Source organism: Delphinapterus leucas, chromosome 10 (assembly GCF_059928025.1).
Source record: "Delphinapterus leucas isolate spDelLeu-1000000601 "Yukka" chromosome 10, BTC_Dleu_Yukka2, whole genome shotgun sequence".
In the NCBI taxonomy this organism is placed as follows: domain Eukaryota; kingdom Metazoa; phylum Chordata; class Mammalia; order Artiodactyla; family Monodontidae; genus Delphinapterus; species Delphinapterus leucas.
The window spans coordinates 7,226,613-7,245,000 of NC_143138.1; the positions used below are offsets into that span (position 1 = coordinate 7,226,613).

An 18,388-nucleotide genomic window follows, 5' to 3' on the forward strand; every position below is an offset into this window, starting at 1 on the left:
TGTTGCCTACTTCTGCAGTAACAAATTATCACAAGCTCTGTGACTTCAAGCAACAGAAATTTATGGTTTCACAGTTCTGCTGTGAGAGGTCTGCTGTCCCGGTTGGTTCCTTTGTGAGGCTCTAGGGAACGATCCACTCTGTGCCTCTCTTCTATCTTCTGTGACTGTGGCAGTCCTTGGTGTTCCTTTTCCTACAGATGCATCACTCCATCTCTGCCTCTGTCTTCACATGGCTTCTGCACTATGTGTGTCTGTGACTCAGATACTCAAATCTCTCTCTCCTTTCTCTACTAAGGACACTGGTCATTGGATTTAGGGTCCAATCATCTAAAGTCAGGATGATTCCATCTAGAGATCTTTAGTTAAATTACATCTGCAGAGACCCTACTTGCAAATAAGTTCATAGTCACAGCTACCAGGGATTAGGCAGTTTGGGAGGACACAATTCAACCCACTACAGGAGTAGTGCCTATGTTAGGGAAGACTGTACTTGTTAATTAGGGTCATTTACTTAAGAAAGCTCAAAACAGATTTAACCTTAATGTGTCCAAGATATTCAGATATAAGAGGCACAAATGAAAAAAATAAACTCTGTTATGGAATTTTCACACTCCAAATTAGAGAATACCCCCCCAAAACAAAACAACTTCCCCACAATTCTGAAGTGGAAAATATTTCCACTTGTGACCTGATATTATAAAAGACATCACTGAGAACAGTCTTCCTCACTTGATAATATACTTTTTTCCTTTTTATCCTAAATCAGCTTACCTTTCACAAAAAACTACACACACACACACACACACACACACACACACACACACACACACAGACGTAGACTTGTGGGATTCTTGTATTTTTATTTAAGATGGATAAGGTGACTACATAGAAAAAATATTTTTCCCCTCTTTGGTAAACCAGAGCATATGATATTACGTTCCACATAAATAGAAACTATAGGTGCAGGAAACAAAAAGGATCTCTCTGAAGCCAACACAATCCACAGGCTAAAGATTCCCTTGTTGGAACTAGTTACAACACCGCACAAACTAAGTCCCTTAATGGTGACTTCATAAATATGAGATTTTTCACATATTTATATGGTGTTTATGCAAATGGGTCCAAGTCATTTCTTAATTTTATCCAAGTAAGTTTATGCTGGTTTCAGGTTTTACTATAGATACTTTATCATATGCTAGAAATTATCACTCTAACATGAAATTTTAAAAGGTGAAGTGAAACTAAGTGGCGCAAGGGCTAGGACTGATATTGGTAAGACAGTATAAGCTGTGCATGGTAAATTGTATATGAAAAACAAGGAGAAAGTCTCAGAAAGTCGTGGATCAAGCCAGGAAGGGGTGAGCTGCTAAGTAAAATCAGGAGACGATGTGCAGGACCGACATTTCAACTTGTTATTTTAAAAAGCGAGATTATTTTACATTTCTTGATATAGATTTTAGTGCTGACCTGTTCCAGTGAAGAACTTCCAGGCAGAATTATGTCTTTCTGGGCGTATCTTTCAGTCTCCTCGCTGTAAGCAGAGGTGGCTTCACCGTCCTCTTTGTAGAGTCCAAGAATCTTACCAGAACTCACCAGCTCTTCAGAACCCAAAGTCTCCTCCACGATGCTCTCATCTGTTTACCCCAAGAAGATCACATGAATTCCACTCGCTCTTTGTCACTTTAACATAACGTGTGTCACTAAACACACAGTAATGTAACCACCTTTTTTCTTACATGGGATCAAGTTTCATTTTTTCATCATCAACAATTTAGCGAACTATTTATGCTTGATGTGCTGGGAAATCAGTAAAGCCCAGGTTTTAAGATTAAAAACTAACTACCTGCCAACAAACTTTGTCCATCCTGCCATATTCCCAAAGTGAGCAACGTACAGCTGTGCTTTAATGTCTTTTTCCCTCTTACCAAATACATCTTGAAGTGTAGATACTGTGCTTTTCCGTGCACTGGTATTACATGCTGTTTACTTCAACATCTTACCATGTACTTGCTGTTTTGCTGAAACCAGCTTGGGAGATGAATGGTTTTAGGAGAAGCCAGAGCTCTTGGGTTCATTTCCCGAGTTAGGATCCACGAGAACAGTTCCTGAGCTCTGTACACACAAAGGGACTTCAGTTGGCCTGCCTTGTTTATTTGCATAGAAATGCCAGCACTTATATAAATGGTAGTGTATTTCACTTCTCTCTCTAGCATCTGAAATCAGTATCATCTACAAAATGTATCTACTCATCTAGCTAGATGCATGCTGTAAATATAAAGTAATCCTCTCTCTTCCAGTCTCTAAAAAAATACTGGCAGGTAAAATATAGAATTTTCCATGCCTTCAATGTTAGGATTTTAACAAGAACCTTGACATTTTTAACCAATGGAAGAGGGCCTCTTTTTTGGAGGGAAATGCAGGGTGCAGTATACAGAGAACTGCTGGTCTTCCTTCTTTGCTCACTGTACACTGTATTGCCTTGTATACGTCTTTAAACTTTCTAAGTCTCGGTTATATCCTCCTCTATGAAATACATGGTGAAGTTCCTGACTATTCTATAAATGCCATAAAACTCTTGTGAGCTCATAAATGATACTGGAAGACCTATTAGATGCTACCTGTAAATGCTACCTGTGCAAACTGGTGGTTTCAAGGGCTCCAAGCTGCAACGAGTTGTCATATGGAAGGGACATGTTAGGCATACAAGTGCCTTATTCAATGTCTAGCACACACAAAAAAGGTATTCAATGTATATTTGCTGACTCAGATATTATACTAAAAATACAGAGGCCTGACTGATTTAAAATAACCATTTGTGATGCTTAATTTTATATATCAGCTTGGCTGGCAATGGTGTCCAGTTATTTGGTTAAAAACCATCTAGATGTTGCCATGAAGGTAATATTGTGATTATCATTTAAATCAGTAGACTTCAAGAAAAGCAGATTACTCTCCATAATGTGGGTGGGCCTCATGCAATCAGTTGAAAGCCTTAAGAGCAAAGACTGTTTCCCCAAACAGAAGGAATTTGGTCTCAAGACTGCAACAGAGAAAATCCAGTCTGAGTTCTTGGCCTACTGGCTTGCCCTGTGAACTTCAGTCTCAAGAATGCAACATTAACGCTTACCTGAGTTTCCATCCTGTTGCCCTGCAAAATTCAGCTCCTTCCTGAACTTCATATTACTCTTCCCTGAATCAGCCTGCCAGTCTGCCCTAAGGACTTCAGAGTTGCCAGCTCCCACAAAGATGAGAACCAAATTTTAAAATAGATCTCTCTCTCTTTCTATTGGTTTTATTGGATTCTGCTTCTCTGGAGAATCCTGCCTAATACATCATCTGAATTAGGATCCCTCAGAATGAGGGCTCAAGCTGGCTTGAGAAACAAATTTGCTTCATTCATAAAGACAAAAAGAAATAAAAAATTGGCTACACAAACTAATAGCAAAGAACTAAAGGGGTGGTGAATCTAGGTGGAAATAAAATTTTTAGGGGGTACTATTCTGTAAATGGGGATCAAAAATGAGACCTAACCTTTAGGGCTGCTATGATGTTTAAATAAGTTAATATCTACCTTATTTAGAACAGTGCTTAGGACTATACCAGGTACCCAGTAGGCACTCAAGAAATGCTTAATTAATATTTTTATCATCAGTATCAATCGTCAGTATCTTCATCATTCTATGTATGTGCTTATCATCTCTGCTGATATAATAATTAATCATTTAATCCCCATAATTACTCCATCGTGGCAGGTATTATATGTCCATTTGGCAGAAATAGCAAGGAAAGGTTAAGAAATTGGCCCAAGGTCACACAGCAAATGGTGAAGTCTAAGCATAAATTCAATAGAAATAATAACCATAACTATTAGAAGACAACTATAATCAGGGCCTTCTCCTCATAAGTACCGTAAGGAGTTATTTGAATAAGTGAGAAAAAATGATTGAGAAAAACTAAACGCATACTGAGAAGAAAACTTAATAGAACTATTCCTTGTGAATTTGAAATCACGTATATACAGAAACTTGCACTTAATGTTTTGGTAAAAACTCCAGTGTGGTTCTGGCATGAATTTATATGTATTAAACTAAGAATTTGAAATTTAGGTTTTAAAGGATTACCTTTAAGTTCCTAGATTAATACACATAAGAATTTCTTACCTAAGGAGCCTAACATTCACAAGTATGAATTCTCATGCTAAGACTCAAAACACTATACTGTCTTTTTTCACCTCAAAGAATTTGTTTACAACCTAAGAAACAGTCTTTAAAACGAATGGCATATAGCCTCATAAACTAGTGAATCCAAACATACCATATGACATGGTAGGATCCTGCAATAGCAGGTCTGTCAAATCATTTTTGCTGTTTAGGATTATAAATTCTATGTAATTATAGGAAATTGGGCCATAATTAATTCCTCCCCCCAACTTTAGCTGTATTAAATATTTGCAGCCATCAAAACTTTACATAGGTCATCAATTAATGGTTATAGTTAGAAAAACCAGGCTAGCATTTGCATGAAACCATCTCAATTAATTTACAACTGATGTTAATATAAAAGACTGGAAATAATTGGTCTCTTACCTTGGGATCCTCCTTGCCCATTCTCATGAAACAGCTCTGTTAATCGATCATAGAGAATTCTATTATCAACTTGTAGGGGTGCTAAAAGAACATATTTATGATAACTTTCTCATCAGTTAATTTGTAGACATGCAATGTAATTACAAAGAAATTATTGATCATCATGGTTATTTAGTTATTTTATAGGTCATAGACTCAAATTCTGTTCAATATGCTGTCTTGCTCTAAAAGAAGCAAACAAAAAAACCCTTTTGTATATCAGTGATAATTGGAACAATGATTTTAAAATGCATGTTGCAGGGCACTTGTAATGTGATACTTCTCCAATAAAAAGGATCTCATATTCAATGGATTATGACATCTACTACACAAGAATCATTTCAGAATAAGCCATTATAGTTTCTCAAACCGTAGAATATATAAGCATCTGATCAAAATGAATGACGTTTTGCACTAGCTACTCTCGATATATCATATTTTTTACTACAGAAACAACAAATTTAGGTGTTCTTAGACTCTTTTATATATGCCACTGCAGTATAATAGCGAATGTGAGAACTACTGTACCCTTTTACAAGGGTAAAGCAACAAGGTCACGTCACTACCAAAAAAAATAATAATCATCGTAAGAACATGGTTCTAGAAGAGGGTCTGAAGGGTCATTATGTGGATGTCCTACCATTGGACAGAGCCGAACATAAATTATGCCAAGTTGGATGACCACTCCAGTCATACAATTAGAACACAGATACAAACACACATACATCAAACATGTTCTCATCCCATACATACATACATACATCAGACATGTTCCTCCCACGGAGAGGCTGATACAATGTCTGGAGCCCCACGGTGAAATATGATCTTCTGGGTTGCAAATGACTCTAAGTAATATTTGTCACTGTCACTATCTCAGTAACCTCTGTAAACCCTAGAGTGCTTTGTAAACTACCAAACATGCATGGTGGTAGGCCCACAAGGAGCAATTTTAAATTGTTATCTTACAACCACACCTAGAATCGACATTAGAGAAGAGGAAACCATCATATCACTGCACCTCTGTGGTTCAGAACTTAGATGGTGGTTCCATGTCTTCAATGAAAGAATTCAATAGTCTCTGGGTATGGAAATCTCACATGTTGGATGAATTTTATTGAAGAGTGCTCATTTTAAACTTGAAGAGCTGAGATGGCATTTGTAAAGTGATAATGCTCCTCATATGCATAACACAGGCCTTAGAATGGCAGCAAACTGCTTAGAGCAGCATCAAATGAAAGCCAAGTCCTGCTTCTCTATCTGACCAGCTTCCTGTCCTTGATCAAAAATTATCTTCGCTGCCTGTCATGTTGTTAGTGGTTAAAACTTACCATTTAAATTGTAAGCTGCAAAATCTAAATGGAACTGCATGTGTGATCTTTGTCACCTCATTTTCATGAATGGAAAAGAATATTCTGACACAAAAATTACATACTTAATTCTAGCTCACCCTCTCCGCTGACCTCCATCCCATACTGCCTTGGGTATATTTCCTCATCCGTCAGTGGGTCAAAGTAATTTCTGCTGTATTCATTTCCTGTGGAAAGTACATGAAGTAAGGGTCAGTGATTATTAGAAGCACATGAACCAAAATGTTAATTCTGAAATCGACACCAGCACAGAAGGGCCATTTTAGCTACTTTATAAGCTTAATTTTTTACAAGTCTTCCAGGCTTCCCTTTTTTTGTAATTATCATCTTGCAAAAGGTCAGAAAAGGTAATTCAAGAAACAAGTTCATGCTATCTGTCTGTTGCTAAAAAAATTAATGGGAAAATTTTCAAATGTAGACTTTAGAAGAATAATTTGAAATTTTAATCAAATTGTTTCTAGGATATACTCAAGAAATGGACACCATTGGATTATAATGATGTTTAGAGTTCACTGATGACTCTATTTACCCACTTGTATATAATTCACAAAGTATATCATGTCATTGTGTCCAGAATTCCAGTCAACTTAATAACATCGTAATTATGAGAAACTATAGCAAAATTTCCACAACTGCTAGCTGAGTAAAAAGAAAGGAGAAAGAGAGAGGGAGGAGGGAGGGACGAAGGAATAAAAGAAAGAAGAAAGGGAGGGAGGGAGGAAGGGAGGGAAGGAAGGAAGGAAAGTATAAGGGGCCTGTTCACAGGTCTCTTTTGTTATGTCAACTTAAGTAACATGAAGGAAAGGTACAAATGATTTAGCCAGAAATTTTATCCAAGACATCAACAATCTCAACGACACAAACCCGAAATTCTCACTTCACATTTCCCACTTACTTTTGTCCTTATGTCGATAACAAAACTGTAGCATCAAATATGACTTTGTAATAGAGGAAAAAGATCTGTTATCAGTTTTCCAAATCTAGTTTCATACTTCCTGCAGACTGAAATGTATAGCAGTCTGTTGCTAGTAATTTGCATTCGGTAAAACGTCACCTACTCTGACGATACCTCAAGTTGCCTCAAACATTGCAAAAGAAATAAAGCTTCGTCAACTGAAAACAACAATAATTTTGAAAGTATTGCCCACAGGGAAGGCTTAATATTGTGCATACCAAGTATACTGTGATATCCCATAATATATTTGTTTTAAGATCAAAAATAATCCCAACAGCAGCTCCAAGGCTAAATGGAATTTTGATACGAACCTAGGCTTAAAATTTATATTTCTGGACCGGCACGTTTTTGCTGTCAGTCTCTGTTCTATCAATGTAGTAAGAACTGAAAATCTGCTTTCCCTTGAGATCTCAGTAAAGAAAAAATAAATGTTTCATTTTTGTTACTTTATCTGTCAACAACTACTAGGCTGATATGAATCTTGGCAGTGTGTAATCAAAGTCTTATGTACTGCAATAACACAGTAATTCTACCCCATTCACAGTAATTGTTGTTTTTTTCCCCTTTAACACAAAGCACTGTGATACTCTAAGTATACCCTTTCATATGCTGGCAAAATAATTCACCTTTACTAAAGCAAAAATAGTGGTGTATTCCTTATTACATTGCCATGGCAGCATCAGTCAACTATTGGTGCCCATATCCTGGAAACTCCTCCGATCCAATACAAAACTCCAATCCTCTGTCTACTGAAATGACTTATTAATAAACAATGGCAAGTGAATCAAGTCCTTGGAGAATAAACAAAGTTAAGTCATTTTTAACCACAGGTCTGGAGAAGCTGATCTGGCTTGTAGGTTCTCAGACCATTTTCATCCCTGTTGTCAGTTGAGAAATGAGGGTCTTGCCCAGCTGAGTGAGAGGAGGCCTGCACACCAGGAGCCTTCCAGACGCTACCTCCCCTCAGGGCTTGAGGCTTCCCCACTCAGCTGGAAGATGGGCCCCTTCAAGGTCTCCACACGGTTTCAAAATCTATGCAAAGTGTGCCTTCTACATTCAGTGTGGGTTGAGACACACATGTAAGTTATAAACGCCACTCCTGGAGTGATTTATTTTCTACTTTGCATTCTGGGATATGGCAAATAGCATTTTACAAGTAAAGAATTATAAGGGATCTTGAGCATAGAGACAATCCACTGATTCTCTTTAAAAATCCTCAAATTCTATAACATTATTTATTTAGAGGATTCATATATTTTTACAATGTATTTGTATTTTACACTACATTTTACAGTTCCTTGTGTATCGTTTTACATATGCATTATTATACTTGCTGTCGTCTGTCTCTTACTCTAAAATACAAGCTCCATGAGGGTAAAAACATAATCTCTGTGCCTAGAATTGTGCCTGGCACACAGAGGTACTCATACTATTATCTGAATTCGTTCGTTAGATAAGCCTTTTTTGGAAACTTTTTGTAATACCCAACTCCTTCCATTGTCTAGATGTTGTTTCTTGATTAAAATGAGCCAAAACTTATCATCTTTTTATCACACTTTATTCCTCTTGTCCTTTCTGTTCCCCATCCCCTCTCTCTTTTCCTTCAAGACCCCCTTCCCTTTGTTGTTTCATTGAGTCCTTCTAGGAACCAAACACTATGTCTGGATTTTAAGAACAAACAGAAAACAGTGGCTCTGCCTTCAGAGCACAGTGCACTGACAGGACAGGGAAGCTAATGTTCAGTCCAGCGTGATTTAATATCGTGTAAGGGACAGAGGTCTGTTGGAGTGTGTGGTAGGAGCATCTAGCCTATACTGGGGACTTCCTGGAGAAATAGATCACCTGAAGTAAGTTTAAAATGTGATTAGGAATTAGCCATATCAGAAATGAAGGGGCAAGGAATTTTTATTGGAAGGAGAAGCATAGGCAAAGGAAAAAAGACACAAAAGCATAAAGACATGGGAAGCATGTTTTGTTAGTGGATGCTCCCAAATTATTCTCTGCCTCCCAAAGTTACAATATAATAAAGTAAGTAATGGAATCCAAACTTCCTCAGTGGTCCCAGAGTTCAGTTTTTAACTGATGTTTTTGCTCAAATTATTATTAAGTCGTACAGGGTCACTTTATGCGGATATGATGTTTCAGATCCATTCAATTATTTAAGGTATATTTACTGAGTGCTTATTATGTGAATATATCAGCAAAACAAACATTCAAAAACCCCTCCCCTCACAGAGCTTACATTCTGTGAGTGGAAGAATAAAAGCAAACAAATATGTATATTTTACAGTTTATGAAATGGTACTACATGATGTGGGGGAAAAACAGAGCCAGATAAAGATGATTTGGCATCCCAGGGAGGGGTGGGGCTGCATCTCTTGCATATAACTTTGTTTCAAACTAGGAATGACATGCAGGATTAAATCACTATGTTCTCACACTACTGAGATAGTGAAGTGGTAATATTTATAATTTATTATTTATAACATTACTATTTTGCCAATTTCTTGCTATAACATAAATCAGCTCATGAATCAAATAAGAACCTACTATTATTAAATACTAAAATAATTCTTCCTTTCTATTGTTGTATCTTGCCTTGATGGGCCAATAACCTGAATATAGTAGGCAGAGTTTAAGATGGGAGAGCACGTGGAACCTATGAGCAGTTTGGAAGCTACAGACTTCATCTTAACAATAGTTCCTTTGCTCGTGTTTCGTTGGATAGGTCAAGGTTTAATAAAGTGAGATGGTTTTAGGAGAGGGTATATATTACCAGAAGGTAGGTTACTAATAGGATAAATTCCTAAAAGTGCCCTAATCATTCAGAATATGCTTTTGGATATATCTAAAATCATCTCACAGGAAAATTAACAGACCCACTGAGAAATTCAAAGTAGGGCATTTAGCAACATACATACAACAGGTTTTAATATGGCCGACATTTAACTGCCCGTTACATTCAGATGAATAATCTGACAATTGCATATATACATATATCTATGGTTCTACATTGAAGCAACTGGGCATGATACACAAATTAATAAATCAGTAAATTGGTCTTTATACTCTCAATACTCTACTTTTGTTTGTAACTTCCTCGAATTAGCTGTACAATGTTTAGAATCACCCTCAGTTAGTGCATTTCTTGGGCTATTTTTACTGATTGGGGGAGGAAGGCGCATGTACTTGCCTCTGCCCTTCCACAGATATCAGGTTTTCCTACCCTTTAACTCAGAGCAGCATGGAATGTAATCAGGGCTTTTACTTAAATTACACCGTACGTGAACTTTGGTCAGGAAATTCTCCAGTGTGCACCCATGCAGTTCCTTGGGGGCTATAATAGTGAGAATGAAATTGCCCACCAGAGGAAGGTTAGTGTGAATCATGGGAAGCATCTTTACTCAACGAGGCAACCACTTCCTTTCAAATCAGCCCCATTAGCTCCAGAGAGAGAAGCTCTGAATGCCTCTATCCATTTTTGGATTGGTTTATTGGTTCCATTCTTGTCCTCTTCCTGTGACTCCACCTGCTTCAACTCAGCTTTTTATCACCAATCATCATGTTTTTTATAATATTCTGTAAGTTAAATAAACACAAGGCCTGCATGTAAACTAAATAACTAAACAAGTTACATTCTACGATTACAGCCGTGCACGAAAATTTTACAAACTAGGATATTCTCCTGAACGTTATTCCTTTTAAAGGCTTGAAGCCTAGAGATCTATAATTAAATTTGATTCCCATGAACTTTATAAATAAATTTGGGAAAACTTTCTACTTTCCCCACTTTGAAAATCTAATACCAAGGTCTCAGGTTTAAATGTTCAGGCACTTTATATATGTGTATGAAACAGAAATGTGAAAATCAAGAGGTTGTAATAAATGGCAAGTTAGTGGGAATTATGTCAAACTCAAACATGCTCTATCTTACTAAATCCACTCAAATACTATTTTTATAAGATTGATTTACAAACATTTTTTAAATTAATGGCAACAAAAGATACAAGGCTACTTTTTAGTATGACAATTAACTTAAACCAAAGAATGATTACCGAGGGAGACGCAAGAGGGAAGACATATGGGAACATATGTATATGTATAACTGATTCACTTTGTTATAAAGCAGAAACTAACACACAATTGTAAAGCAATTATACCCCAATAAAGATGTTTAAAAAAATAAAAAAAAAAAAAGAATGATTACCTTAAACCAAAATTTATTATACTAAGTATCAAAACAAAACTACAACAAAACCCAAACAAACTAAAAAAAAAAAAAACCTAGTGATGAAAACTCAAACTATGACTTAGATGTTCACTATCAATATTATCACCCAATATGCTCTTAGAAATTTTAGTCAAAGCAATTAGAACAGAAATAAGGGGGAACATGAGCTAAAAGTATTGAAAATAATTATATTTTGTGTAGATATTATTTGAAGGCAATGTTTCCATACCATGAATGCATGAGAGATTTGATTGAAAAGCCTTTAGAACAAAGACAATAATTTGCAAAGTATTTGAATAATACCCTGAAAACAACCAGATAATCTTTAAGAATCATTAATTTTTTTAAATACCTACAATAGCCACTTAGGAGATATAGTGATTAAATAGAAAACCAACACCCATCATAAAGCTCCAGATAACTCTCAAAATTAATTTATTTCTATTAGATTTTCATAGGAATCCCTAGGTAGTCATCAAGAGTATTCATCTTACCCAGAAACTCAAACTGAAAGGCATGAGGTTTTAACCACAGAGTTAAGAACGGCAAGTGGATACCAGTTCCGTTCTCTTCTTTATAGAAAGGCTAACCTGCGAAAATGGCTCCCCTGCTCACACTACATTCAAAAACTGGTGCTCTGTTGGACAAATCAGCTTTCTCCACTGCCTCCTCTTACTTCTTCTCCAAATCTTGTGGGTATTTGAGATATCAGTGATTTGAAAATCTAAATAGGGTAATAGTCGAAGTTTGCTAACAAGTACTAATTAATTGAGCCATATTCTTTCTTCCCCTAAGGCCCTCCCTCATGGTAAATTACCAGGCATTTTAACTTTCAAACCACTGGAGTGCTGTCGAGTGCGTAATTGCTGCAGGGCTCATCTGACGCACCCCAAGGCATTAATGCATCATGTGTTCCTCCGGACCTCAAATCCTTGGAGTTAAAGCGGGTCCCTAAGCACCTAACTTCTAAACAGGAAGATCTTTCCATTACTTAAGTAATAATGATAATTCAAAGGTTAAGTATAAATATATTGTTTTTTATTCATATTTAAAAGTCCTACAAAAGCAATACCAAAGTAGGTGTGTTTTTTTCTTTCTAGTTGAAGCCAGGCACCATTGTCCTACTTGTCCATAAATTTATGTATACAGTTTAGAATACTGCCTTTCAATTAGGAAGGACCTGATATTAGACATCAGTCACCCCCTAATATTTCTGATTGTGCCCTCATTCATTTAATAACTATGTCTTCCCCCCGCATCTATGATTACTTATATTCATGTATTGTACTTAAGGGTTCATTCAGGTAGTAATATTTTTCATCACACTGTAGCACACTTCAGTATGAAAGCAATCAATATATTGGATTATTAGATTTACTTTAAACAATATTGATTAATAATACTTTCTCTTTAAAAATCTGGTAACTTATAGACAACTAAACTCTATCTCATAAAGCAAAGGGTTCAGGTCTTCCCATGGGTCTTTTTTTATAAGGTTTTTGGTCAATCAATCTGATGAAGGCTAAGGAAAATCTTATTTTCTATTAAATCTCTTTAATAGAAAACAAAAAATATTTGAAAGAAACTCTAAATGGAATTTTTTGGAGATTAAGGACTAACGTATGCTAAAAACATGTATACGGTCATGAAAAGTTTATGTAAGATCATAAGAAACTTTTCTAGTAAAATTGTTCTTAAAATGGAAATGCAACTATTGAACTCCAGTCAACATGGTGGCCTTGTAAACTTGGAAATTATGCAGAATTTCATTGATATAGTGCAACTTATTCTGGAAGCAAAAAAAAAAAAATCTTTTAGAAAATTTCAACCACCTAGAGGGGTGGGATAGGCAGGGTGGGAGGGAGACGCAAGAGGGAGGGGATATGGGGATATAAGTGTATGTATAGCTGATTCACTTTGTTATACAGCAGAAACTAACACAACAATGTAAAGCAATTACACTCCAATAAGGACATGAAAAAAAAATGAAAATTTCACCAGATATTTAGGAGGTATAGGTAAACAATTTAGTAACCTGTCCAACTGCTAAGAGACTGATTGCATCACAAATGTATCAGGAAACAAGTCTTTCTCTCAGTTCTTTTACTGTGTAGCTGTTTATATTAGGAGACTCATTGGACTTCTGTAATATCAGCTATATGATCTCTACTTCTAGCATTTCTATGATTCTAAGATTCTTAACCATACTTTTTACCACTATACAGATTCCTGTGCTCGCATTTCTATTTTGAAGGCACATAAATTTTACTGGCACATAAACAAATCCAGTGGTTTCAATGTATGAATCTATCATCAATGAACTGGAATCATAAAGTAGTATCTCTGAATATTAAAATAATTCTTATAAAAATTATTTCCCCAACCAACGACTTATGACAGATTTTATAAAATATTATTTTACGAAGAGTCATACATTGGGGGTTTCACAAAAATTTGAAGAGAAGATAGAAAAACGGCTGCGCTCAACAGCTGGTAAACTGTTACCCATGGTTTCAATTTTAGCATTAACAGAAACAGGAAAAGACAACATCAGTAGACATTCTGCTGATTTCCTGGGCAAATCTGTGTGATTACCTGGAGGTGGGCAGTTTCTTCTGAGAAGAAAACTAATTAAACTTTTCTTATGCTGTTGAAATTCCCAAAACTCAAATATTTGATTAAAATGCTCCTTTCCCAATGGGACAAATATTATTCTAGAACTCTGGTACTCCATTTGGGAAAAAAAAAAGGAGGGGATGGGGTAGGACAGTAAACTTAAATTGATTTGTATAAACTGACCAAATATTTCACCCATCTTGTATCTACATAAAATATTTCTTTATTACTGTAGGAAGGATGCTTTCCTGAGTGTATATTTTTAGGCTTCCAAGTCAATGAAAGCGGTTCAAATCACTTAGGAGCCAAACGGTATCTTAAAACACAAACCCAGGTCAGTTCATAAACCTAAAGCAAATGATTTTCCTATACTTTTCTTTTTCTTAATAATATTTGAAATGTCCCAAATCAAAAAATATTTTTAAATGTACTATATATTTCATATAACACCCTTTTTCCATCTTAAGGGGCAAATGAGAACAATATAAACAGTTTTATACAATATCACTTCTGAAATAATCTAGGCTATGTGCACTAGGGGGAAAAACAATTCTCATCACATATTTGCTCTGACAATTTGAATTATGCACTTAACATGTACCCTTACATGTCATTTTTATTATAAATTTTTGTGCATGTGTATTTCTAATGGCCACACCAATCTGAAGATAGATTTAGGGTCACGATTACAACCCTAATTTAGGATTTCTCTAGCTCAGGCACAACTATTATGATCTCCTACCCTGAATTCAAACCACCCCTCATTTCTTTGGAGAGAATCTAAGTCCTTTGATCACAGATGCTGAAACTCATTCCTCTCAGCCTCTTTTGGAACATCTGCCATTTTCATTCTCTAAGGCTGAGGCTTCTGCTTTGCTGCCTGCTGTCAAGGTTTCTACACTGTGGTCTTCAGACCACATCCATCATGAAATCAGTGGTGGCATCTCCACCCCACAGAGCGGCAGGCAAAGCACTTCCTGTCAATCCCACAGCTGCTGCTGGGGCCACCTCAAGTGACCACTGTCACTTCCAATACTGATTCCTGCTGGTACCCATTATAGGTTATCCCAAGTTCTATCCAACATCTTCTCAGGTTCTCATCAAACCTTGGAACTCACGCCTCTGTCCATCCCACGTTCCACTGGCAATGCCAACTGGAGGGATACACGTCATCTCTACCCACATGGCTTCCCTCCATGTCACACAGGTTAGCAGGTAGAGCTCCTAGGTCCCCAGCGACTGACAGAGATCCCAGTTTTTATTCCAAACCCCTCTCCCCAAGACCCAGGAATAAACGCCCGAGGACTACACCATGGGACTATATGATTGGCAAACACCAGGCTGCACTCAAAACTAGTTTTCTTCTCTGGCCCTGAGTCTTCGAATGAGATCAAGATCACGTGTCTGTCTCTTTCCTTAGAATTAGTCCTTTGCCAGGAGCATTCTTAGTCTTTTTTCAAAATGGAAATGCAACAAATGAACCAGTCAGACTGCAGGTAAAGAGAGCTTAGCAAAGTTTAAATTGAATATGGAATTTCACTGCATCAGTGTAACTTATTCTGATGGCCAGGAAGTATTTTTGTAAATGTCACCCAATATTTAAAGGGAACTAGGTTTTTAAAAAAAAAAAAAAAATTCTGTGCAGCTGCTAAAATACTGACCACATCACTGAAGCATCAGAAAACCTAAATTTTTATAGGTTTTTTTCACTAAAAACTTATGTTCATTTTAGGCCACCTTAAACCACAAATCCTCAGACATGCTCAGTCCTAGGCTGAACACAGTTTAATCAACTAAACTGAGATCACAGTTATGTTCATATGGTACACACACACACACACACACAATTTTTTCCTGATTTACCCATACTTCTAGAGTCATTCAATCTGAGAAATGTTATTTATGAAATTGATGTAAAAATCTTGAATGAGAAAACATTGCTTTTTTGAGAGTGCCTGTTTAATCTGGATTAATCAACTAAAATCTCAAGAGTTGCCCTCAGTGTGACTTTGCTGGCGTAACATGCTTCATGACACAGAGAACGACCATGTCTGTTGTGTTCACTTTTGCATCTCCTGTATCTAACATAGTGCTTGGGAAATAGATGTTTGATCAACACGTTTTCAGTAAATGAGGAAGAGGAAATGGACAAATACATAAAGTATTTTGGGATTATATATATATATATATATAAAACTCCTAAGCAAAATATTGTATAAATTTTATATCCAACTAATCACACATATACCACTTCCATTTTTTAATTGTACTGATGTTATGAACAATAGGATATGATGAGGAAATAGTCCAAGACTGAGGAACTGTACGGAACATTTATCAGATGTGTGTCTGGTTGATTTGTTTTGCTGTCGTGCATCCATTTCCCCTCCCTAATAGCATCACAATTTCCTAGTTCACAGTGTGTATAGTCTTGATGGTTCAGTAACTCCAGATTCCTGTCTCCAATGACAGAAGCCAGGAAGAGCTGACAGAACCTACTTCCCCTACCTGTGACAAAGCCAAGGAGCTGGCAAGTGACCTAAGCGTGGTCAATCAAATGCTCTCCCCTAGGATTTTGGGTGAGGGAAGCAAGGATGGAAAGAGCACTTGAAATAACCTCTGAAAATTAGAGATTAAAAGGAAAAAACTTCCCAAGTGCAATGAAATCACTCACCATCATTTGAGCTGTTTTGCTATGCACCTCCATGATTATTTATTTCTTATCTAAAGCCTTTCCATGGCTCCTTCTCACATGTGTCCCACGCTTCATTTTACTGTCATTTAGAATTCAGTCATTCACTACTTTTAGTGCCACTATGTCATATATTCAGATTATTAAATACACCCTTTCGACCTACCCAGCCCTCAAGCCCTTGCTATGTTTAGAACCTAAGTCAATTCCTTTGTCTTTTGAAATTCTAATTAGTTGTGGGTTCTCTGCCGCTCTCCCTTTTCAAGTGCTGTAATTCTGAATCTCCCTTCCTCATCAGGCGAGTCATCATCAGGCCAGGCCATGGCTGGCAGTGAGCGAAGTGGATGAGCTGGGATCAGAGAAGCAGTCTGAGTTCCGGGCAAGATGGAGCAGAGGACGTGCGGCCAAAAATCATCACAAGTAAGCTATTCCTCCTGAAATTTACAAAACAGGGGATTGAATGCTTTTGCTGAGCCTCCGCCTACAAATTAAAGGCAATAGGAATGGAAAGGAGGTCTTGAGCAGAGCCTAGGCGACTTTCTTTAGAAGGGAGGAGCAGAGGCAGAGCGTGTGGAAGAGACCGGGCGGGAAGCAGGAAGGACTGAGACTTTCATTGTGTTTTTTCTCATTCACACCTTGTAAAAATGACTGATACCAACGTACAGTGTCAGCTCTGTAGCACACTGCCATTTCTCTGGGGAACCTTTAGACAAATAAGCTTCTAAGAATGCTTTAACACTGGAGTGTTCAGGAGGGATTTGAGGGTGCCCTCCAAGTGATCTTAAAATCTGACCACTCAGTAGTTCCTTATTTTGCTTGTTCCTAAAGATCAGTGTGTATTTATTTCAATCACATTTTTCCTCTACTAAGAGGCTCAATCCATCACAAATTTGAAGTCTTTTTATTCCAAAGTTTGTTGTTAGAAAATCCCTCTCCTAGACATTTCCTTCATAATTTAAATCGTTATCTATCCAACAATTTTACATTTTTATGAAATAATTTGGGTAAATAAAGTAGCACTGGTATTCTGCCATTACTTACCGTTACTTTTTTTTTTAAAGCATCTAAAAGGTAGGAGTGTATTGGATACTTACTTATAGGATGAAAAAGGTGGAAATGTGTTTGATATTTACTTATAGGATGAGAATTTGTGCTCACTGTAATAATATTGTGGGGAAAGATGTAGTTACTCTGTTACTTAAGTCATCACATTGGCAGATGATATAAATGTTCTTTTTTATTGTATTAGCAAGAAGCACTGTGTTCTACAATACCTAACAGTTTCTAAATTCAGGGATTTCAAATATTATTCCTTGTTCACAGACCATAAAATTGCACATCTCATTTGCAGTTGAATTTTTTTTTGAGGCTCTCCCAAAGGCAGGTGAGCAGGGTGGGTTTAGGTAGAGATTCATCAAATAATTTTTTTAATGTTGATTATGTTCCAGAATGGAGGTGGTATAACCCCTACCTATGTCCATGTCTGGCTGGTTTTGTCAGGATAATAAATCATTCCTGGCTTTTCCATCTAAAGCTCCTTCCACTCTGAATTACTTTTGAGATATAAAATGTTCTCTCTCCCCATTTACTAATTTCTGGTTCATTAGGAGAATTTATTCAATCCACCTCTAAGAATACTTTTTATATCCAGACTTTAATTTATATCACAGAAATAATGTTAGAAATGACAAGTACAATTGAAACAGTGTTGGAACTATTATATTGTAGGTCAATACTAGTTATGCAGCATTTTGGAGGCTGGGAAGTTACGGTCCCCTAAGAGTTCCTCAAATTCTCCCATGCAAACTTGAGTGGCTGGACTTCCAGGTCTCATTGTCTGTAACTGCATTGCTCACTACCATAGCCACCAGCCACATACGCCTATGGCACACTGGAAATGAG

General features: G+C 36.8%; 1 long non-coding RNA gene across 1 annotated transcript in view; it reads left to right on the plus strand.

Moving 5' to 3' along the window:
- Window positions 1-16,078: 16,078 nt before the first annotated feature.
- The window catches only part of LOC149748127 (uncharacterized), a 20,411-nt gene continuing 18,101 nt past the window's right edge, over window positions 16,079-18,388 (plus strand). Inside the window, exon 1 of the long non-coding RNA XR_016394530.1 lies at window positions 16,079-18,388. This exon is cut by the window's right edge and continues 6,920 nt beyond it. This is a non-coding gene — a long non-coding RNA (uncharacterized LOC149748127).